Source organism: Trichechus manatus, unplaced genomic scaffold, assembly GCF_000243295.1.
Source record: "Trichechus manatus latirostris isolate Lorelei unplaced genomic scaffold, TriManLat1.0 scaffold00193, whole genome shotgun sequence".
In the NCBI taxonomy this organism is placed as follows: Eukaryota; Metazoa; Chordata; class Mammalia; order Sirenia; family Trichechidae; genus Trichechus; species Trichechus manatus.
Genome location: NW_004444129.1, coordinates 925,978 through 951,092, shown reverse-complemented (window position 1 = coordinate 951,092; position 25,115 = coordinate 925,978). Strand labels below are relative to the sequence as shown.

The window sequence follows — 25,115 nt, the reverse complement described above, 5'->3', positions numbered from 1 at the left end:
GGTAGAGTTTACAACACATAAGGAAATCACATCAGATAACACAATCATACAATACTGGCAATCATAACCTAGCCAAGTTGTTACCCACATTTTTTGGGGGACCCAATTCAATCCATGACAGTGAGAAGTTGTTGTCAAAATTTATTATACATAAGAATCACATGGGCATCTTGTTAAAATGTAGATTCTGATTTAGTATATCTGGGGGTGGAAATGGAGCTCTGGTGATGAGTGGTTAAGGGTTTGGCTGTTAACCAAAAGGTCGGCAGTTCAAATGTACCAGCCGCTCCTTGGAAACCCTATGGGGCAGGTCTACTCTGTCCTATAGGGTTGCTATGTCGGAATCGACTCAAAGGTAATGGGTTTCAATAGAGGGTGGAAATGCCAACTCTCAGCAGGGATCTGAACAGGAACAAAACGGTTCCACGCTCTGGTGAAAATACCAGGTTAAAAGAAAATAGATTCAAGTTAGTTACAGAATATACCATGCATTTCCAAAACATTGATGTTGTACCCATTTTTTATGTTTGTAGTCATGCAAATAAATAAAGTTGTTTTCAGGTTAGGATTTCACCGAACACTTTTATATAAATTAAAATTCTAAAGCTATTTTCTTCACAGTAAAAATAATGGCAGTTGGCAAGAAGCCACTAGCAAGAAGTTTAATAAGGACTAACCAATGAAACCAAAATGAGTTAGGGCAAAGAGAAGAAATAACAGTGAAATGAGTCCCTGGATGGTACGAATGTTTAAGTGCTGGATTACTGTCTTAGTTATCTAGTACTGCTATACCAGAAGTACCACAAGTGGATGGTTTTAACAAACAGAAATTTATTTTCTTCCAGTTTAGGAGGCTAGAAGTCTGAATTCAGGGTGCCAGCTCCAGGGGAAGGCTTGCTTCGCCGTTGGCTCTGGAGGAAGGTCTTTGTTATCAACCTTTTCCTGGTCTAGGAGCTTCTCAGTGCAGGAAGTCCATGTCCAAAGGAAGTCTCCATTCCTGGCTCTTCTTGCTTGTGGTAATGAGGTCCCTCTCCTCTCTGCTGGCTTCTTTCTTTTATATCTCAAAAGAGACTGACTTAAGATACAACCTAATCCTATAGATTACGTCCTGCCTCATTAACATAACTGTCTCTAATCCTACCTCATTAACATCATAAGGTTAGGATTTACAACACAGGTAATTACATCAGATCACAAAATGAAGGACAACCACACAATACTGGGAATCATGGCCTAGTCAAGTTGATGCACATTTCTGGGGGACACAATTCAATCCATAACAACTACTAACCTAAAAGTTGGCTGTTCAAACCTACCCAGACGCTCCTCAGAAGACAGGCCGAGAGATCTGCTTCTAAAAGGTCATAGCCTTGAAAACTCTACGGGGCAGTTTTACTCTGCACATATGGGGTCACCATGACAGAAACGACTCAACAGCAACTAACAACAACAGTATCTACCTAGATAAGAAGCAAACAGCAAATTAAAAGATGCGCAATTTCGGAGAAGAAAAAGTTCAGGTGTCTTTTGAGTTACCTTTAAGTCCATTCAAAGGAAGGAATAAACCTTTAGGTTGGCTCGTATGTTAAATAATAGATCAAATAATACTACAGTTCAAACAAATATCTGTGAAATTATGGCTTCTGACCAGTGAGATCAGAAGTATTTCCAAATCTATAATATGGAAATTTTTGATTCTTTAAATTCTGTGATGTGCATTCACCGATCCATCCGTCCATCCATCCATCCACCTAACCATCTATCCACCCACCCACCCATCCATCCACCCATCCAACCTTCCAATGTTTACTGAGCAGAGACATTTGTACAGTACTGTCCACGTTCAGACACCATGCTACACTACCATGGTATGTATGAGCAAGTCACAGCGCTGCTGAGTTTCTCTAAAACTAGCATATGGTACAAGTTATCTGAGGTCTTCAGTCTAGTTTGGCAGATTTTTCAACCATGAGACAATCCAGTATCATTCATACATTCATATCATTGCCAGAGGTTTAAGGAACTTCTAATAAAACCTAAAAACTTTTTGTTGGAAATAAGAAAAAAAAAGCCCTATAATTATCAGAATCTCTACAGCTATTATTGTAAATTTGAGAAGACAACTCACTACAAGCTGCAGCACTGCAATATGGGTACTTCCCAACTCAGCAGATGAAACTTTACCCCTTTCTAGTCTACTGAGCCTGCAGGTCTGAATGCAGGCGAGTGAGACTAATACCATTAAGAAAGGTAAACTAGAATCCACTCAAACATACCTCTTAAAAAAGTAAATCATTTATAAACTTTGTTAATAGTTATTAGTATACACTATTACTTATAAGGAGTCCCTAGATGATACAAACAGTTAAACACTAAGCTACTAACTGAAAGGTTGGCAGTTCGAATCCACCCAGAGATGCCTCCGAGGAAAGACCCGGTGATCTATTTCAGAAAGGTCACAGTCATTGGAAAACCTTATGGAGCACAGCTCTGACATGCACGGGCTCACTGTGAATCGGAATCGAATCAACAGCAACTGATTTTATCACTTGTGGCACTTGGTATCTGATCTCACAGCCTCTCTGGACACTGCAGTGGGGAACACACCATCTAGGACACATGATGATTTGGGAACGGAAAACCTAATAGTTTACCTCTCACACAGCCACTGCTGATGACTAGAATTAATGGTTTAAATAAATTCCCAGTCACCTTGTATCTAGAATACCTTAGTATTTCGCTTCCCATTTACTCTTTTAAACACCCAAACGTCTATTCAAAGGTACCGCAGAGCTCCCCATGTTTCACAACTTTAAGCTACACCTATAACCTCAACCTCCCCAGCAGTGTCATACGACGCCACAGCTATTTATATGACCCTCCTGACTGAATACAACCTAATTTTCATCTACTGTAATGAAGTTAGTGGTGAATTTTTCTGCCTTTCAAAGTCATATGCACCTGTATGCATTTCTTTAACTGCACCCTATTAACTTATATGCCTCCAAGAGCCACCTGGAGACGTGACTATAACCACACCTGTGATTTATAAACAAATACACCATAACACATTTGGGAACTTAATTTCACCAAGCTCATTGAATACCTATGTACAATTTAATTTGAGTAAAAAACGTTGTTTGCCTGAAATAGTAGTTCTTGGGGAGTCAGAGTTTTAAAAAGAGAAAGAATTGATTGAAGTATAAGAAGAAACTTTTCTGGAATCCAGGAAACTAAATTACATAGCTTGAAGCGAACAATAGGTTACAAAAATCTGCCCTAGGCATGAAAATGTTTCTAATCTCCTTGATTGCTTAAGAAGCATTCCAAATACATGACAGTTTTTTAAAAAAAAAAATTACTTCACCCTACAAAGATTCCCTACTTTGGTCATAATGAATGTCCTATCAAAGCCAAATTCAGCCACTTGTGCACCTGTTTCAGCTTTTCTCCACTCCCTTCATCTTCATCTCCATCTCTCCACATTTCTCAAACTGCTCAAGAAAGAAGCAGCAAGGTAAGCACACACTGAGAAGTTAAAGCCTGTGGCCAGACCCCACTTTCCGATGGAAAGCAGGCTTCGAGTTTCCATTGCCGCTGAGTCAGCTCAGATTCGGAGCAACCTTATGTATAAGAGAGCACAACACTGCCAGTCCTGCACCATCCTCACAATCGTTGCTATGTTTGAGCCCACTGCTGCAGCCACTGTGTCAATGCATCTCACTGAGGGTCTCCCTCTTTTTCGAGTTCCCACAGCCATCTGTAAATAAATGCCCACAAGCTGAACCAATGCACCTTATCATGGAGTTGAAACCACCTCTACTACAAACTGGCCTGTGCTCTACTTTTCAATGAGGAGAGGGAACAAAAACAAGTGGTTCCTTTCTGTCTTTAGGAGAAAGTATTATGCTTTCTGTGAACTGGAAAGATGTCAATTTAAGGGCTAAGGCGCGCCTGACCCAAGCCATAGTGTTTTCAATCATCACATATGCATGCGAAAGCTGGGCAATGAATAAGGAAGACTGAAGAAGAATTGAAGCCTTTGAGTTACGGTGCTGGTGAAGAATACTGAATATAACATGGACTGCCAAAAGGGTGAACAAATCAGTCTTGGAAGAAGTACAGCCAGAATGTTCCTTAGAAGCAAGGATGGCAAGACTTCATCTCACATACTTTGGACATGTTATCAGAAGGGATCAGACCCTGGAGAAGGACACCATGCTTGGTAAAGTAGACACGGTCAGTGAAAAAGAGAAAGACCCTCAACGAGATGGACTGACACAGTGGCTGCAACAATGGGCTCAAGCACAACAACAATTGTGAGGATGCTGCAGGACTGGGCAGTGTTTCATTCTGTTGTACATAGGGTCGCTATGCGTTGGAGCCTACTCGATGGCACCTAACAACAACAATTATGCTTTGCATGAACTAGGAAATCATGAGTTTAATTTTAGTAGAAACAATATATTTTTACAAATTTTACTAAAGGGAGAAATGAAACCCCAGATGTTTGGAACTGATTGCCTGCAAAATGCCTAAAGAATTGAGAAAGGAACATTTCAAGTATAGTCTGGGTATTCTACCTCATCACTGGAGGAAGATTAATTGAAAATTTTTTTAAAAAAATCAGAGAAACAGTAAGATTCCACAGACCAACAGCATTGCTTCTAGGTTCTATATACCAAACCCTGCAGTCAAGGCAGAGCAAGAGGCTCATTCCCACACTGACAACTCCACAGTGAGTGGCAGCAGTTGGTAACCTGGGGAAGAGCAATTGCAGAACAAATTATTTTTTTTTAATGAATATGCAAATTATTCCCTTGCCTTTTTAAGTCAAGAGTGTAGGCACTTAATGTAAATTAAATATAGAAAAGCCTAAAACTTATCTTGTGGATTGTAGCAGATTATTGTCATTAGAGGCCTTATTTATTTGGCTTATTTGTGGAAGAAGTAAGTGGGGAGAAATAATGGCCCAATATTACCTACATGAGAAACTGAAATGGAAATTAGAAGGAAACATAAAAGTATAAAAATAGGCTATTAGTATATAGTGAGCAATGCCAAATACCTAAAAATCCCTAACACTGCAACTGGAAAGTGGTTTTCAGATTATAAAAAAATTTAAAGAGTAAATCTGAAGTCAGCTAAAATACTTCCTACATACAGCAAAGCTGATTATAATCATCAAAGCATATTACTTGCATATAAAGATCACCCTGTTTTCACTGGTTACTCATAGTAGGTAGCTTACTCAGTAAATAGCTGGTGAAGAAATAAATGAAATGATATAAGGGTCTTAAGCCCAACTAAACATGTATTATCATATACTTATATATACTAAAGGAGTCTCTGGGTGGCACAAACACTTAAGCACTCAGCTACTAATTGAAAGGTTGGCAGTTTTTGAGTCCACCCAGAGGTGACTTGGAAGAAAAGGCTGGTAATCAATATCCAAAACACCATCCACTGAAAACCCTATGGTGCACAGCTCTACACTGACACACACAGGGTCACGTGAGTAGGAACTGACTTGAAGCCAACTGGCTTGGCTTGGATATATACCAAAAAAGGTTGAGTTGTTAAATGCAGTTTTCAACAAAATTTTTGTCTCTGTAATATTAAAACGGCCTGCATACTGTGAAAACCAATGGCCCAGGAGAAGCTGGAACGTTACTTTTCTAGCAAACTCTACCAGCTGTGACCAGTGGCATTCATCTTCTTGATGCCAACTGGCTGTGACTCTTTCGTGTCTGCCTCTCCAAGAAAACAAGCAGTGCTAATTCCTGTTTGTTATATTATTGATTTTGATTACTAAAACAGATTTATAATAAAAGAATACTATAATCAATATCATCAAAAGTTTCTGTTGCTTCTGTACCAAATATTAAGACTGTGAAAATATTTACTATAGATATTCATTAAAAGGTTCCCAAAGCCTTTGCTTCTGAAGAAATTACTAAAACAAATTTAATTAAAAATGCACACTCATTTATTCTATATCATGAAATCTGGTTATATGAAATTGAGATTATAACTGTTAGCACACCTATTCATCACTTGACATGGTTAGGCTCCAAAGAACAGGTCATTATGTGAAAAATCGGCATTATGTGAAAATGGAGGATGACCACATCAGATCGCAAAATGGAGGATGACTGTATCATTACATAACTGACAAATTACATCATTACATAACTGCCAAACCACTGAGAATCATGGTCCAGCCAAATTGACACATAACCTTAACCATCACAGCCAGCGTTACTATCACTTCGCACCTCAGCGTTCAATTACTGCCAGACAGACATCATTAACCACATGATAGTCTGATAGTAGATTTTGTGCTATTGTTGAAAATGTGAAATGTTGGCTAACGAGACAGTCGATAAGTGAGGAGTAGGCGTATCTTTAAATCAATGGTAACAAATAGACAATATTTAATTTTAATCATTCTTCAAATAAACCCATGAAGCAATCCAAGGATTAAAACTAATTGTTCTACACAGTATCCTTATTCTTGTCTATGAGTCAAAAATTGACTCAAGGGCATCTAACAACAACAACAACAATCTTATGGAGGTGTTATTAAGGAGCAACATCCTAAAAATGGGTCATGAGAAGAAGTTAATCTATCCTCATCCTTGTGATTAATTCACAAGTAAAATTAAATATACGTTAATAGGTTAAAAAATAAAAGCATTTGACTATCAAAACATATATATAGATGCAAAACTAATTCACCATAATGAAATGCTGGAAGGATGAGAAGAATTAAAATGAAAATTATGGGAATTAAAATTCACTCTCTTTCAGCTTCACACCGTAATTCTAAAAAATGTCATACTATGTCTAGTCAAGAAAATTTTCCATGGTCAAAATACTTGACAAAGAGCCAGGAGTCCTGGGTTATAGCCCTCTCATACTACTATGTAGCTGTGTGTCCTTGGGCAAGTCATTTAATCTCTTGGGACCGCATTTCCTTCAACTGTAAATTGAGAAGGTTGTGGTTGAAAAGCTCTAAAGTTCCATCCTGTTCTAATAACCTATGAATCTGTGAGAGAAGGTTCATAAATATTCCATAATCTTCCTTTTACCAAAATGTTACTTCCAAATATAGATAACCTTTCATGACACAAAGCAAATGTTATGACAAGGTACCTTTCAATTAATGCAAATTTTAAAGTTACTATTTAAAATAATTCAAAAATAGAGCAGATTCTATCAAGATGTTGTGATTTCAGATATTTCAGAACACAACATAGGAATCACATGCCAATCAAAATAAATCTGAATGAAGCAAATTATTAAGTATGAATTTTAGAGTGCTCTGGAATGCTTCCAAATTCCTCTCATCATTTGCAAAATAAGCTTTTCAAAAAAAAAAGAAAAAAGAAATATAGTAAAGTCTCAATTAAACAGAACTCATCGATTACTTACATTTAACATTTTTTAAATATTTCTGTACTCCAATCTTAGAGGAAAAGTTGAAACTGACAACAGAACGAATTTATATCAGTGATTTTTCCCTCTCCTTTAACTTCTGGGGCATGGCCTTGTTCACTGAACTCTAAAATGAAAATCAAATTCAGAAAAATATTCACCCAGGTCATTTCACAATTCTTAATTAAGAATATAATTATACTCATTAATGGCATTATAACAGGCAAAGTGTCCTAACACATTTTATAAAGATGGTTAAAAATAAAGCTTGAAATTAAGATGGATTTACAGTTAACCCCTACATGACTTAATTAGCCAGAAACAAACCACTCTGTTAGTTAACTGAGAATTTATCATTAAAGCAATAACTAGTAATATATGAGAAATGAATAAAATGCACTTTCTTTAATAACATCCTTATATTACCTCACTCACAGAGCTTATTCACAAGTTTCTGTATGGAGATTCTGAATGCGACATCCCTGAAAATTTCAATTCCTGCCAGCAGTCAGTCACCATTAACAAACATGGGACAGGAAAGTGTTATATTTATGTTATGGGCATCAACTTAGCAGGGTTTTTTTTTTTTTCCTCCTCTCAAGTGGATGATTTGAACTTATTTTTTTATTTTTATCTAAGAAATAGAAATCTATCTAAAAAGATTACCCACTACAGTTATGAATTTCTAGATATGATTTAAAAAAATCATGCAACCTATCAAGCTTCTGAACAGTGAGTGAGGAAGCTGATAAGATGAGCTACTTGTCTCTTTCTGAGTTTCAGAGCATCTGCCCCAGTTAACAGACTCTTGTTTCTGCCTTAATGAAACACCATTCTTTTAAAAAACTCTTTTATTATATGGTGGTAAACATACCACATCGGCATTTAAAAAATCAAATACAAGTCCTTAAAGTAATTTATCATTTTTATTTGGCATCTCTAATTGTATTATTTATATCATAGGTAGCATGAGGCAATTCTTTTGTACAGTTTCTCTAGTTACACAATTGTTTAGTTAAAATTACTTTGGATATAAGCATAAAAATCAAAATTACATAAGCAGAGGGAACCCAATCTGGCTTTGATTAGAGAAACAAAAACTATGCACTATTATTAATTCTATGACAAATATTTTATGAGATGATGGAAAACTTGAAAACAGTAAAACTGAAAACCCCACAAGTTTGATAATTCGAAGCAGGCAAAACTAGAATACACTTCTGTTATTGTTAGGTGCTGTCAAGTCTGTTCCGACTCATAGGGACCCCATATACAACAGAATAAAACACCTGCCCAGTCCTGCACCATCCTCACAATCATTGTTGTGTCTGAGCCCATTGTTGCAGCCACTGTGTCAATCCATCTTGTTGAGGGTCTTCCTCTTTTTCGCTAACCCTCTACTTTACCAAGCATGATGTCTTTCTCTAGCGACTGGTCCCTCCTGATAACATGTCCAAAGTATGTGAGACGAAGTCTCACCATCCTTGCTTACAAGGTGCACTCTGGCTGTACTTCTTCCAAGACAAATTTGATTGTTCTTCTGTCAGTCCATGGTATAGTCAATATTCTTAGCCAACACCATAATTCAAAGGCATCAATTCTTCTTCAGTCTTCCTTATTCACTGCCCAGCTTTCACATGCATATAAGGCAACTGAAAATATCATGGCTTGGGTCAGGTGCACCTTAGTCCTCAAAGTGACATCTCTGCTTTTTAAGAGCTGCCTCCTCAAAGGAGAGTCGACCTTAATGATATGGATGGAGTCAAGCTTTCATGACCTTCATTTGCTGATGTGGTATGACTCAAAATGAGAAGAAAAACCTGAAAAACCTACAAACATTCATTAACAATCAGAACATGGAATGTATGAAGTATGAATCTAGGAAAATTGGAAGTTGTCAAAAATGAAATGGAACACATAAAGACCCATCTCCTAGGCATTAGTGAGCTGAAATGGACTGGTATTGGTCATTTTGAATTAGACAATCGTATGGTCTACTATGCTGGGAATGACAAATTGATGAGGAATGACATTGCATTGGAGCTCTGGCGGCTCAGTGGCTAAGAACCTGGCTGCTAACCAAAAGGTCGACAGTTCGAACCCACCAGCCACTCCTTGGAAACCCTATGGGGCAGTTCTACTCTGTCTTATAGGGTTGCTATGAGTCAGAATCGACCCTAAGGCAACGGTTTTTTTTGGTTTGGCATCACATTCATCAGCAAAAAGAATATTTCAAGATCTATCCTGGAGTACAATGTTGTTAGTGATAGGATAATATCCATACGCCTACAAAGAAGACCAGTTAATACAACTATTATTCAAATTTATGCACCAACCACTAATGTCAAAGATGAGGAAATTGAAGATTTTTACCAACTTCTGCAGTCTGAAATTGATCAAACATGCAATCAAGATGCATTGATTATTACTGGTGATAGAATACACTACCTTAGTATATTTACTATAGTAATACTTCAGAAAAAATCTACGACCGTATTAGACCATAAAATCAAAGCTCATCATTTCAGTGATCCAACATATCTCTTTTCTTTATGTAAGAATAATATCTGAAGCAAGACACCACCTAAAACATAAAAGATCTGAGACTTACCACAACCCTATACCCAATACTTAAAGACACTGTGTATAAAATGCTGAAAAATTAGTTACCTCTTAGTTTGAGGGTAAGATATGGGGTGAGAGAATGCTATGCATATTAATATAAAAATTATTGAATCAGTGATCTATTGTAATATAGAAGACCACAGTAACACCATTACCTGAGTTCATTTAAAGCGACATCAGACTAAATAATAAAAAAGCTCAATGTAGAAAATACGAGAAGAAGGGGATAAACGGCTTAGCAGAAGGACAGTATGTATGCATAATGCTGATAAATCTTGGTACATAACTTACATTTTACAAGTGTGACACATTCCCTTAATATTTAAGAGTTACAAATAAATACATTAGAGTTCTTAACTGTATGAAAAAAAGGCCAATAAAACAAAGAGGGTGGCAGGGACATGTGTGGAAGGTCGGAATGGCAGATGTCAAGAGAAAGATGTTTCCTTTTGGAGGGAAAAAAGTGAAAGTTCTTTTGCATTTTCATTAGCCTGTGTCCAAAGAAGAAAAGGAATAAAAGAGAGACAAAAAAAAAAAAAAAAGCAATCAGGTGAAGACTACTAATTATCACCTTCTAGCCTCACTAACACTTTGTAGTCTAGCAAAAAGGAAGAAAAGAGGAGGAAGAAAAAAGAAAATGAGAAACACCCTCCCACTTCGGGCCATTTAAAAAGAAAAAAAATTCAAGGCTTCTCCAGCAGCTACTGACAAGATTTATCTTCAAAGAACTTTCTTGTTTACAATACATATCTTCCCCTCTGTTACAAATTAAACCCAATTATCTGCTGAACAGTTTCCATAATAAAACCTGGTAGACAGAGCAAGCAGTAACCTTTGCATTTTATCCCTCTCCATTTGATAGCCTGCAGGTTTCAAGAAGTAAAAACCACTCTTACTTATCCCATTAACACATAGGTGTTGAGAGGGCATGGAAACCCCTGGAAAGATAAATGGCCTCATTTTCCTTGGATCAGGCTTTTGAGGCAACTTCCAAAGATCTGAAAAAGTGCTGAAAACTCTCAGTTGCTTATTTGATCCATAAATTTAAAAACCACTCTCGGAAACATAATATTTTACTGAAAAGCCTCATTAACTCTTTCTGGTCATTGGAATCTACAGTCCTTGGTATATCTAGTCATTGCTGAATGACAAACTGCAAATACTCAAAGGAAGACATCCATCTGTTGAGATGGCAAATAGATGGAATGCAATCACATACACTTGAGCCCTGGCCAATTCAAACTCACCCTGAGAGACTGATGCTCAGTTACTAATAAAGCAACTGGTCAAAGAGATATTTGTGTCCCTTTAACAGCCAAGTACAGCACATGTCCAATGAGGAATTACAGAAAATCAAGTTTAAGTCTTCAAAGTGCATTTGTGCATGCTCAGTATATGCCAACCTCAATTAAAATTCTACTTTATTCTATGATAATATTTTACATTAGGCAGATGACTTATCAGAAGGTTTTAACTAGACATTTTCTATGTGAACTCTGCAAAAATATTAAAAAAAAAAACAAAAACGAAACCTCGTTGCCATTTAGCTGATAGGACAGAATAGAACTGCCCCGTACAGTTTCCAAGGAGCACCTGGTGGATTCGAACTGCCGACCTTTTGGTTAGCAGCCATAGCTCTTAACCACTACGCTAGAGGTACTTGAAAAACAACGTCATATTTAGAACAGAATACAAAAAAAAAAAAAAAAAGAAACCATTGCCATTGAGTCAATTCTAACTCATAGCAATCCTATAGGGCAGAGTAGAACTGCCCCCATTGGGTTTCCAAGGTTGTAAATCTTTAAGGAAGTGGACTACCATATCTTTCTCCCATGGAGTGGCTGGTGGGTTCAAACTGTCAACCTTTCAGTTAGGAGCTGAGCACTTAACCACTGCACCACCAGGGCTCCTCAAATAGAAGAGTATTTCCCAAATTTCCTTAACCTTAACTAGAAGCAGTAATGTCTAAACAAAAAATATATATTATCTTCCCTCCTAGACTAAAGAGTTCCATTTACCTGGCCATCTAGAAAGGCAGAATAATGAAACCATAGCTCAGTCATACCTCGACAGGATTTGTTTGTGTTGAACAACAAACAATACTTTTGACAGCACTACTTATTAAACCAGCAACTGAACCGTGGCTGCCATGTGACAGGAGAATAATTAGACTGTTAATGACATGAATACTGTATCTATGAACTTCTATTACTGGAGCTAATAAGGGGAAAAAGAGAAAATTCACTCTTGAAATGCCCAATACAAATTAAGAGAATTTTCCATAGAAACAACATAGCTATGCTTCAAAACAAATGTTTTTAGTATACTGGTCCATGACTGTAAGTTAAGTAGCCTTTTGTTTTTTAAAAAAAAATGTTTAAACTGTTAATGACAGGAAAATGTTTTATTAATTTATAGAGACCTGACAAATACATGAAAAATAGAATACCATCCAATTTTGGGTTCCTATATCTCATCATAACTAAAAGTACAGAGTAATGCTTTCCTTTTCCTTATACATCTCATGAAGGACTTAAGGAAAAAAGCAAGCTGATCATAATAAAAACCAAGCTGAACTCTTTTGCCAAGTATCCTGTTAAGTGTTATAATAAGAAACAAAGCAATATGAGAAGCCAGATCTAAACCCACCATACAAATAAGACACTTTGGACCATTATTCGCAAGAACTGGAGAATGATATATCATTGCAAATTTCAATATCTTCAAGACATTGCTTCAAGGTGATTCCATAAATAACCGGCATCAAAATATTTTTTTTTATTGTTGTGCTTTAAGTGAAAGTTTACAATTCAAGTTAGCCTCTCATATAATAATTTATACATACATTGTTATGTGACCCTAGTTGCTCTCCCTATACTGTGACAGCACACTCCTTCTCTCCACCTCAGATTTCCCGTGTCCATTCAACCAGTTCCTGACCTTCTCTGCCTTCTCATCTTTCCTTTGGACAGGAGCTGCCCATTTAGTCTCATGTATCTACTTGAGCTAAGAAGCACACTCTTCATGAGTATCATTTATGTCCCATAGTCCAGTCTAATCTTTGTATGAAGAGTTGGCCTAGGGAATGGTTTTAGTTTGGGGCTAACAGAGAGTCTGGGGCCATGTCTTCCTGGGTCCCTCCAGTCTCAGTCGAACCATTAACTCTGGTCTTTTTACTAGAACTTGAGTTCTGTACCCCACTTTTCTCCTGCTCCGTCAGGGACTCTCTGTTGTGTTTCCTGTCAGGGCGATCATTGGTGGTAGCTGGGCACTGTCTAGTTCTTCTGGTCTCAGGCTGATGAAGTCTCTGGTTTATGTGGCCCTTTCCCTCTCCTGGGCTAGTACTTTCTTGTGTCTTTGGTGTTATTCATTCTCCTTTAGTGTAAAAACTTTTTGATGCTCGTTTCCTTCTACTTAGGAATATAAAACTTAAAAAAAAAAAAAAAACTTCCATGTCTAGATAATCTGAAGATCAAAAAGAAAGCTTTTCTTACTGTTCATAAAATTATATATTCTTATTATAATTGAAAGCACATAAATAGTGTCAACACTAATGGGGGTTGTTAATTCCTCTTTCATATGCTAAAATAGTATTTTCAAAAATGCTGGTTAACAAATGTTATTTCCTTCCTTTTTGAATGATTAGCCAAGAATTTACATACCATACTTCTGGAGAAAAACATTTTTGACAGAAGGAATTGTCATGGCAAGAGCATACAAATACAGGGCCATATGGTGTCCTTTCTTGAGATAAGAGGCGAAAAGCAATAAATCTGACATAGTTGTGAGTTTATTCCCTTTCTGAATTAAGAAGCTGGTGTTGCCCGTGTTAAAACCTGAAATGAGAACATGCTCACTCTGTACTAATTACACACAGGAATCTCTGCTATTATCTCCACTGTTCAGCATTGTCCTGTGGTTCACTCTGCTTTGTTTTAGCCCCAGCCAAAGACTAATACAATAAAACAGCCCGTCCCTACACCTATTCCTTCTATCAGCCACACTCCTTCACTGCATGAATGATTTCTTGAGAATAAACCTGGGCCCTTCGTGAGATGTTCTGAGTTCAGCCAGGAGGGGGAAGAGATTTCTGCAGTCACTTCAATCTGGAAGTTAATAGGAATCAAACATAGGAAAAGGGAAATAATGAGAACAGAACCAAGAGAAGTAGCCAGCTGCCCACAGCTAAATACTCACAGTTACAGTTATGAAGGTATTTTCTCAACGCAAAAGCCTTTGCGTTTGCTCCCCAAGCCTGAAATAATGGCTCAGCTCTGCAAGCTAGTGAACCAATGCACATAGTCAACAGTAGAAGTTATCAGAAAAGAGATAATCAATATGCTATGAGAGAGCTAAAGGCAGACTGAGGTCTTTCTGCCATCAAAAGAAGGAAAGTAATAAGCAAATGAAATAATGAAATAAATGCATTATAATTAAATGTTAACGAATGTGTTATTTATTGCAACAAGATTTCAAAGGAGAAAGATGTGTCTTTGCCTGTATAAGCTGCAGTAGAAACTGAGGCCAGGGAGAGGTAGCATGACTTGGCCAAGGTCATCTAGCTGCCCAGGACAAAGCTGGCTGCAGAACCCTAATCGTTGTTCTTCAAATCACAGCGTCTCTTCACCAAGTGACACTGTCTCCATGATCCATTCCATAGAACCAGGACTTGGGTAAATCAAGCTGAATGAGGGAATTATGGGAGAGAAATTAAAGCAGATGAAAAAGGAAGAGCATGCCCATTTGCCCACTGACAATCAATCAGAGTTACAGAAGGTGAGCCTTCTTGCTTAATGCTGCAAGGGAAAGAGAATTCTTAACAACTTCCAAGGCTTACCTTCCAGAGTCTCGCCTGTCCTACTTACAGGCCTTGGAAACAGGCAACACAAATGCTGCCAAGGGGGAAAACAATAGAGCAGGACTTCTATTACCATATCTCAAAGCTTGGGCAGCTTGACCTCAGCCTCATCCTCCCCCTTGGAGGTCGCCCTCTGACCTAGATGGGGACACGTCAGAGCGTGTGCCACAAACAACCGGGGACGTGTCTCACCCCAAGCAATGAACCCTCACATTCTTTCTTTTCTCCTGGGTTTCATCTGGAGTTGAACTGTTACTTAACTTAACCTTGAAATAGAAGTGGCTTTTAAAAAGATTGCAAACATATGTATCTGAGGAATAACACTGTCCACATTAAAAAAAAAAAAAGATTTTCTGTGCTATAATTTGTGTGAGCAAAATGAAGCTTAGAAATCATCCAACCAAGACCTATAATCTTATAAATGAAGTATCTGAGGATCAGAGAGGCAGGTGTTTCTTTTTAATTAAAAACACAGTTCTCAGATGTCTTGATATCCTGAAACCTTTTGCATGAGAAGGGTCAAACTCTGCCAGAAAGAATGCTAAACATAAATGTCTGAGATTCAAATCTTAGCCTAATCCATGCAGAGGCCTGAAAAAGTCACATACCTTCTTTAAACCCAGTTTACTAATATACAATATAGAAAGAGGAAGACCCTGAACAGATGCTCTGTAAAGATTTTTCCCCACATCTAAAGTTCTACAATTCTGTTCCAAACTGAGCGAAAGCAAATACCAAGAATAAAAATTAACTGCAGTTAAAACGATTACTTTGGGATTTTTAAGGTAACAAGGTTTTATATTTCTATGTTGTGTATTTTATTTCCTACCTTCTGCCACACACAGGTATTCTGGTATCTACAAAACTAGGACATTTTGACCTTAGCATTAAGGGTAACAATGAGCCTGAGAGAGAATTAGCTGTTAACAGTTAACGATATATTTAGCATTGAAGAAATGCACTATCAGTCCACAGAAAGTATTTGGAAAGTTTACTCATCAGTAGATAGAGCATGAATCATGTCCATGTCACCAGCAGACAACCCATCTAATCGCTCCCACTATAAATGCAAGACTCCGTGTCTCCAGAGCTGGTTTGTTTCATATTTCAGCTCCATGGTCATAGACAAATTCACTGAACCAAAATAAAACCTTCTGACTTTCTGTATTCATTGTCCTAAAAAGGGTTAGTGATGTATCTGCCTGCAGAATTCCACACAGGGATCTTAATGAGCAGAAAAGCATTCCAGGCTGCTCTCAGCAGACATGATAGGGGATGGCCAGCAAAAGGCCAGACACAAATTCCTTTGAACTAGGCACTGAGGTGATGGATTCAGCAAAAGACTGTTAAGTTTATGTAAAATTTCACTTCAAACTTCAAACACTCTTAAATTAACAAGCTGGTTTGAAAAAAACAGTTTCTTAAAACCACATTTTAGTGCTTATTTGGTCATCTTTTAATACCCAGTAACCTTTACTTACATGAAGTAAAATGTGTATACCATCTTATAAATATCTTCTAATTGGTAACTCCAGACTCATTTTGAAAGGGAGCGGGGGAAAAAAAAAACTTCCTGAGGATTTCTGCCCACATTCAAAGTAGCAGATTTACAAACACAAAAGAAAGGAAATCAAACATGCAGATCAAAGCCCACACTCTAAGACCCCTCATCTCCACACGCCGGCAAGCAAACAAGGCACAGAGCCACTGAAAGAGGCCACACTAATTCTCTTAAGAAGCACACAGAGACAACATAGGAAAGGCAACACGGGAGGCCACAGTTGTGGACCAAAAACCATCAAATAAATAAATACTTCTGCTAAAATTTAAGAATGCTGGGGCCCAAGTAAAAGTATTGGGAAGTATTCTCAGAATATGAAGATAGTAAATATCCTTTCGACACAATCGATATTTACTAGGTCTTGAATAAAATACTGAATATGCTAATTAAGGGTCCACAGTAGCTCTGGGGCCAGAGCAGTGCTGCCCAATGGAAATCTTACATGAGTCACATGGGTAATTTGAAGGTTTCCATTAGCTACAGAAACCCAAGCCATGATATTTTCAATCGCCTCATATGCATGGGAAAGCTGGACAATGAATAAGGAAAACCGAAGAATTGATGCCTTTGAATTACGGTTTGGTGAAGAATACTGAACATACCATGGACTGCCAGAAGAATGAACAAGTTCGTCTGGGAAGAAGTACAGCTAGAGTGCTCCTTAGAAGCAAGGGTAGTGAGACTTCATCTCACGTAGTTTGGACAGGTTATCAGGAGGGAACAGTCCCTGGAGAAGGACATCATGCTTGGTAAAGTATGGTGAGCAAAAAAGAGTCAGATCCTCAACGAGATGGACTGACCCAATGGCTGTAACGATTGACTCAAACACAGCAATGACTGTGAGGATGGCACAAGACCGGACAGCATTTCGTTCTGTTATACATAGGGTCACTATGAGTCGGAAGCGACTCAAAGGCATCTGACAACAACAACAACAATACGTACAGCCAGAGCCCTGGTGGCACAGTGGTAAAGAGCTCAGCTGCTAACTAAAAGGTCAGCTGATCAACTCTACCAGCCACTCCTTGGAAACCCTACGGGGCAGTTCTACTCTGTCCTATAGGGTTTATATGAGTTGGAATTGACTTGATGGCAATGGGTTTGGTTTGGTTTGGTTTGGTTAATAGCTATAGCCACATGCAAAGGTAAAAAGTGAAATTAATAATATATTTTATTTAATCTAATGTATCCAAAATACTACCACTTCAATTATGTAATCAACATTTTATACATGAGACATTTTGCATTCTTCTTTTTGTACTGAGTCTTCAATACTTGGACCTGCCACATTACAAGTGCTCAAAAGCCACATGTGGCTACTGGCTACCAGACTGGACAGCAGAGGTTTACAGAACACTGCATTTAAATACACACACAGTTAACTTTCTAAGACACAGAAGTGTCAAAAATACTGTGATGATTAAGCCAGGAATTGGCAAAAAAAAAAAAGGATGAAAAAAGTAAATGAACAAGTTCCACAAAGTTGTGGCACAAATATTCTCCACTGCCTGAGAAGGGAAGGTGAGACAGATTGGGCATAAGCGAAATGAGAATGACTTAAAATTATACACTAGAAAAAACTTCACAGCTTTCAGAACTGAAACATTTCTACTGTAGGCATTTATACAGAATCGTCTTTCTCTGAATACCATATAAAATAAGTATTCTTATAAATAACTTAGAATCAGCTCTCAAAAAAAAGGACAGAGAATATGCAATATTGCTGCTATATATTCCTTCAATCTTTTAATAATAACTCCTAGTGTATATAAAGTAAGTCTCCATGAAAGACTGAGTAATGTATACAAACCCCAAGAAGTCATAATGAAGATATGCATTTTCTTTTTAAAAAACATTAAGGAAAAATGACAGTATCTGGAAATGGAAAAAAGGAAAAACACTATCTAAAATGAGAACAGTCATTTGGAAAAAATCAGAGTTCATAGTAATTAGCAGTAGCATCCTCCAATGATTAAGATTCTAGGCAGAGCAAGAGAATAGGATCTTAAAATATTTCCAATTTATTCTAAGACTGTATGCACACATTATGAATTGTTTTTTCCATTGGTCCTCATGTAATCAGTACAGTAACATATATTGAATAAGAAAAAAAATGACTGTATTTCATAGCTGGATTACTTATTTGAATTTACTCCTAAATTCAACTGGCAGTTAATGAGCAATAATGTTGGCATCAGTTTCATTTAAACCGTGTTGTTCTCCTTTAAATTGTACACCATGGAGATGTAAATTATGTTTTTTAATGATACTCACATCAAGGCTGTAGTACAAAGTTGAAATTATCTGGATTTGGTGTCAGTAAAATATTTAGGGTACTATGCCATGAGAGATTTTAGTTACACCTGTTGCTGTGGAGTCAATTCCAACTCATAGCAACCCTACAGGACAGAGTAGAACTGACCCACAGGGTTTCTAACTGTCAGTCTTTTGGTTAGCAGCCAAACGCTTAAGCACTTCATCACCAGGGCTCAGATTTTAGTTATAGGGCCTCTAAACTCTGAACCTTTGAATCTGTTATTAATATGCCATGACCTTAGGCACACTGCAAACTTGGACTCACCCTGTCCATCTTCTAAAGAGTGAACGCATCACCCTCCATCCAAATTATACGCTGCCTTGATAATGGAAAACATATTTGAAAAATACCTTACAGTGCACAGTATTACCGTTTAGCTTCTGTTTGTGAAGACTTTTTTAGGCCCCAAGTGGGCCTAAGATCAACAAGGGCTCCTAGGTGACCTTACAGGGCGAGGTCCCTCCTCCCCCGTACCCCATCCCCGAAAGCACATCCTGCCTATTCACTGAATTTAGAACTTTGAAGTGCCAGGAGTCTTCGATCTTTACTTAAAGCCTGGAAACCAAAGAGAATTCCTTGGAAAGAACTAGAGCTATTTCAAGTGCTGGCTCCTAGGGTGGGAAATTACGGCTGAAAGATTTTGTGGCAGACATTCCTGACAAAGATTCTCTTACCCACAAGGTGCCACAGTGATCACTTCCCCAGTGAGAAATGCCATGCGGGAGGGAGATGAGTCAGGCGGTTTTAATTCCTGCCCTGCTCTTCAGACCCTCTAAACTGGTAGTTGCCGGAATGTCCCCAGCGTGAATCACCATGATCTGTTCTAAGGCTGACCGCTTCAACACTCATCAGTGACTTGGAAGGGGAAATCAAACTGGCCAAACACCAAAGATTCTCAAACACAGACCAGAACAGCCGTTTTCTACTGGCTGATGACAAGCTTCCATGGGTCCCTGGAATCTTTCTCAGAAAAATTCCTGACATCAGGGTCCCAGCTGCATCATGCAGAGGATAAACAGGGAGATGCCTGCAGCCCTCACTAGAACCACTGGATCACCCAGAGGATAAATAGGGAGACGCCTGCAGCCCTCATGAGAACCACTGCATCACCCAGAGGATAAACAGGGAGATGCCTGCAGCCCTCATTAGAACCACACAAGAACCACCACAACCAATTTCTTACCAACCCAGATTCCAGTTTGCCCAAAATATTCTCAGTCAAGGAACTGTTGTTACAGTTAACACTTCCATTTATACAAACATGCCTTTGTGAGTTAGAATTTTTACGACTAATTTTTTTTAGGTGACAGAACAAGTGGAACATCTGAATGCCACCTTGTACTATCTGGTCTAGATCTGTCAGACATGTATCAAAAAGTATATTCAATAAATCTCAGTGAAATTTGAATACTGCATTTTTAACAGGCCAGCCTAAGTTTGCCACACGTTCTTTCTTGTGAAGGCTTATCCTTTATTCCAACATTTTTCATGCTAAAGAGTGAAAATTGTTTGTTTATTTAATGCAGTAGTTCTCAACCAGGTGTGATTTTGCCCTCCAGGTGACATCTGGCAACGTTTGGAGAAACTCTGGTTGTTAGAACTAGGGCATCCTAGTGGGTAGGGGTCAAGGATGCTGCTAAATATCCTACAATGCACATGGCAGTCCACGACCCCACATCAAACATTTATCCAGATCAAAGTGTCTGTAGTGCTGAGGTTGAGAAACCCTGTTTTAAAACCTGGTTTCACTAGACGTATTTTTGGATGTTTTACTTACTTTTTGTTGGGGACCACTAGTTCATAAAATTAGAGCTTAATAATTACTTTTGGAACTAGATAACTTTAAAACCTGAGAGCATATAATAATGGGAATGATAACAGATGATATACTTGAATGTTTTAAATTTTACTAAGTGCTTTAACACATGTTCTCATCGGAGTCTACGTATTATTTTGAATGTTCTTTTATGAACCATTTTGGATCTAGCTACATGGATTTTAGCTTAATACAAAGCAAAGTTTCTCAAAGAAGAAACAATGTCATACAGAGTGAGGTCCTTATTGCTGTTAAGATTTTAAGTGTAGAGTGAATGACCACAAGTGTGCTTGTTTTAGAAAGAACTCCCAAAAAGGCCAGAGAATTAAATCAGATGCTATCAAAGGCCACTGATATTCAAGGATTTTATACAAAACCAGTCAATAATAAAGACTAGATGTTTCATACTTTTCCTAATAATTCTTTCATTTGTTACTCATTTTCATGTCATTTCTCTTTTATCTTGATCCTTGGCACAGGGTCAATATGTACCCAACAGACAGTCAATGTTGGAAAGACTCTAAGTACAAACCCCTGACTTGGTGAACTGCACCACACCTTACAACTGTTAACTGAGTGACCTGAAAGAGTTAACCCCGGGCATACTCTGAAGGAGTAGCAGCTTTTTTAATGTGCTGAATACCTGTCTTTGGAATGAAGGGGGAAGAATCTGTATTTCATCTTTTTTAAAACTAGATTACTCAAATTTGTAGGCAGGGTAGGGTTCATTAAGCAGCCTCATCTCCCACGATGTACCTACAATCTAGTTTTTGTAGTCCCTCCCTCACAAAAGACACTGTATCTGAAATAAACTGAGTTTTGTAGTTTGAGCTGTGGCATACTTCTTATTCATTTTAAAACTTATATTTAATATTCCCTTTAAATTGAAATTCATTGTTACTACCAAAAGAGGAAGCAACAATACACAAAGAGATCTTCCATCACAGAAATCCATTCAACTATTTGTAAAAACCAGATTGTTCCAAGTAAGATTAGCTGAAACTGGAAATACCAACCTCGAATTAAGAAAACTAAATCCATATGGCCAGACATGTGATACGAGGGGAATATGGCTAAAGGAAAAGTACATGAATGGGACAAATGTTCACAACCAGCAGGTCAGCGAGATCCTTCCAGGCTGGCCACCTGGCCCATTACCCATGGAGGACACAGAGCTGGTGGGGCTGTAGACACCAGAGCTCACATCAACAACTTCACTTGTGAGTTGGTTCAAAGAGATTTTATGGAAGTGTTCCTAGAACCCAGTGGAAAGAAGGCACCATGCTGTAAACCAGGGACTAGAGTCCAACATCACTAGGTAAGAAAATTTATTCATGAAGCATTTAAACTAGCAAGAAAGGCATGCAGCCTCCAGGTAAGACAAATTACACAGATGGGTGTACATATCCTCTCTTTTTGTATAACATAGCTTTTAAAAAGTGCTATTGTTTTGTATTGTGTTGTGCTGTTCTTAAGATGAATGTGACCAGCAGAATGACAATCACAAACCTGAGAGGAATCTTAGTGATCACATAGTGCAGTCCAGGGCAGTCCCTGCATTCTACAGATGACAAAGCGGGCACCTGGAGATACTAAACACCATGGTAAGGTCACACTGAAGGTAAAAGCTGAGCTGTACCTGAAACCCAAGTTTCCTGACTCCTATACTACTGCTCTCCCTATTGTGTTAGGCTGCCTCTCATCTGAAGAGTATGCGCAACCCTGGGGAAGAAATTTAAGAGCTTTCATATATCCCAACCTAAGGGTTTCATTTCACTTAACTGATAAAGAATGGAAGAAGAGAATAAAGGTTTGACATCTCCATCTTTATTTAAATATTATCTACCCTCCCACCAAGGAGCCCTGGTGGCATAATGGTTAAGCGCTTGGCTGCCAGCCGCTCTGTGGGAGAAAAGACCAGGCCATCTGCTCTGGTAAAGATTACTAGCCTAGGAAACCTTATGGGGCGGGGCATTTCTACTCCATCCTACAGGGTTAACTTGAGAGCACACAACGAAAACCTTCCCGTCAAGTTTAGCGCAATATATGAGTTTTCCTATTCTGCTCTTCTCTGTTCACTTTTGTTTTTTCCAAATGATATGATTTTATACATACCATAAAACAGAATCACTTAAGTCATCTATATGATAACTAATATTCACATATGTGTATGCTAAAAGACAGAGAGTAGACTGAGGTTGAAAGAAGAGTAAGGAATGAAAGGATAGAAGTACAACAGGGAAAAAAGGAACTAGGAACAAATGCTGTATTGATGCATATTTATAGCCAAGCTAAGTGCTCCATCTTCTATTCTATATGGTTTTTAGTGACATCAGTGTAGGTCCTCACTGTTCTCATGTAATTAGATTTTAAAATGATCAACGTATTTCAAAAGAAACCTTATAAAGAGTAAGTTCTAAAGTCCACATTAAAGAGAATGACAAAAAGAAAGGTAAAACTGGGCAAGCTGAGTGTTATTTTTTTTAAATGAATTTAAGCTTTAATTTTTTGTTTATTTTATTCTCTGTGTGTGTGCATGTGTGTCTGTGTGTGCATATGATGTGCACGCGTGTGTGCTCACTTCAGGTTGTGAGCAGTATGGAGCTTGTACCAGGTTTGCTGCATATGGCATTTTAAGAAGAAAAACCAAGCAGTGCACCTAAGGAAAGCTTAGCCAGTCTACCTGAATGGTTATTGATATATTCCATTATTATTTATCAAAACCAGCCTCTTATTTCTTAAGACTGTTTATTCTAAAAAGTCCAGAAATTACAGAAAATGTGACTAAATGGGCACATTTTAAATCTGAATCTCTTAGAAAGGAGAGAATGTGCACAATTACTATGTATAAGTAGACTTTGTTAAGCTAAAAAAAACTTTACAAATCCTGCAAATCTTCTAATTAAATTGGCATAAATACAGTTCTCTCCTTTGCTGTCTCCCTGACATGTCCAATTGACCACAGTGGGGGCAACTTCATAACTTATTAGAAAAACCAAAAAAACAAACAAACAAAAACCAGGGAACATAAAGCTAACCTTCAAAAACCCCTCCCCACAATAGGAAGCAAGTCCCAAGTGGGTTATGTTCAGGAAATCTGGTGCAAAACAGACTCCAAGTAAATGGGGAGGAAGAGTCAGTCTGCTCGTTTTCCTTGTGATTTTGAGCAGGCACAGCCACTCTCATCAAGGTCCAATTTCACAGGGATGTGCACACAGCTATAAAAGCCTTCAGTCTGTATCTGATTCATTGTACATCCTATGCAGTACCTGCACATGACGGAGCTTAATAAAGAGTTGAAATGAATGAATACGACAATATTTAAGAAGTAATCAGACACAGACCACACCTAACCTGCTAGAAAGCAAATGGATCTCCCACAATAACCAAGTGCATCCACCCGACAACCACAGTCCTCAGAGATTAAAGTTCATTAGGCTTTCAAATGAAGGTGATATCTTATGCATAATTTGTAAAATAATCAATAATGCCTTAATATTGAGAATACTGAGTGAATAGTCAATACATGATCAATAATAATGCAAACAGATAAAATGACATTTCTGCTTTTTATATACACCAAGTCTACTGTGGCCTGGGGCAGAAACTGCAACTCAATTTTCATTCTCACCTTCTTCCACAGTAATAGAATTTTTAGCTAGGCACATTGCCACTCAGAATAAAGGCTACGTTTCCCTGTCTCCCTTCAGGCTGTTGGGCCACAAAACTAAGCTCTGGTCAATGGGACATAAGAGCAAGTGATATGTGCAGATTCCAGGTGAAACCTTTAAAAAGAAGGGGCATGCTCTGCCCTTCTGCTGCTTGGAATGTGGAATCGATAGCCATCTTGGACTGGGCAGATAAGGGCAACACTGTAAGGCGGCAAAACAACAAGGAGAGAAGGAGCCTGGATCCCTGGATGACTTCACGGAACAAAGGCATCATATCTGCTTCAGAACGCTAAATTCCAAATTGTGGAAGAAATAACATGTGAGAGAAATAAATACCGTTCTTGCTTAAGTTACTGTTATTTCTAACGGCGAAATCTGTAACTTACCTAATTCCATAAACCAAGTGAATAAAAACCACTATTTAAATTATCATTAAATACTTTGGTTAAATAATGTTACAAACGCACATACAATGAATGGGACTTATACACAGGGACACACATACGTGTATGTCACATATGTAAAACTATGTTGTGTGTGTGTGTGCGTGTGTGTGTGTGTGTGTGTGTATGTGTAGATCCCAATCATTTTTAGATGGCATATTATCTTGGCAAAATATGAGTAGTTGAGGATATGAGCAAAGGAATTACAGAAAATTCAATAATAGAAAAACACAGAATACAGACTTTGATACAGATAATCCCCAATTTACGACAGGTTTTCGTTCCAACAATTCTGTCGTAAGTCGGTTTTGATTTAAGTCAAATACCTCTTTTGAGACTCTGGCAAGATGGCGGTCTAGGCAGAAGCACCACGCCATCCCTCCA

At 38.0% G+C, this 25,115-nt stretch overlaps 1 protein-coding gene across 1 annotated transcript in view; it reads right to left on the bottom strand.

Annotated features, from left to right (window-relative positions):
* CDH2 (cadherin 2) overlaps window positions 1-25,115 on the bottom strand; it is a 262,696-nt gene that overhangs the window by 170,804 nt on the left and 66,777 nt on the right. The window lies entirely within an intron of this gene.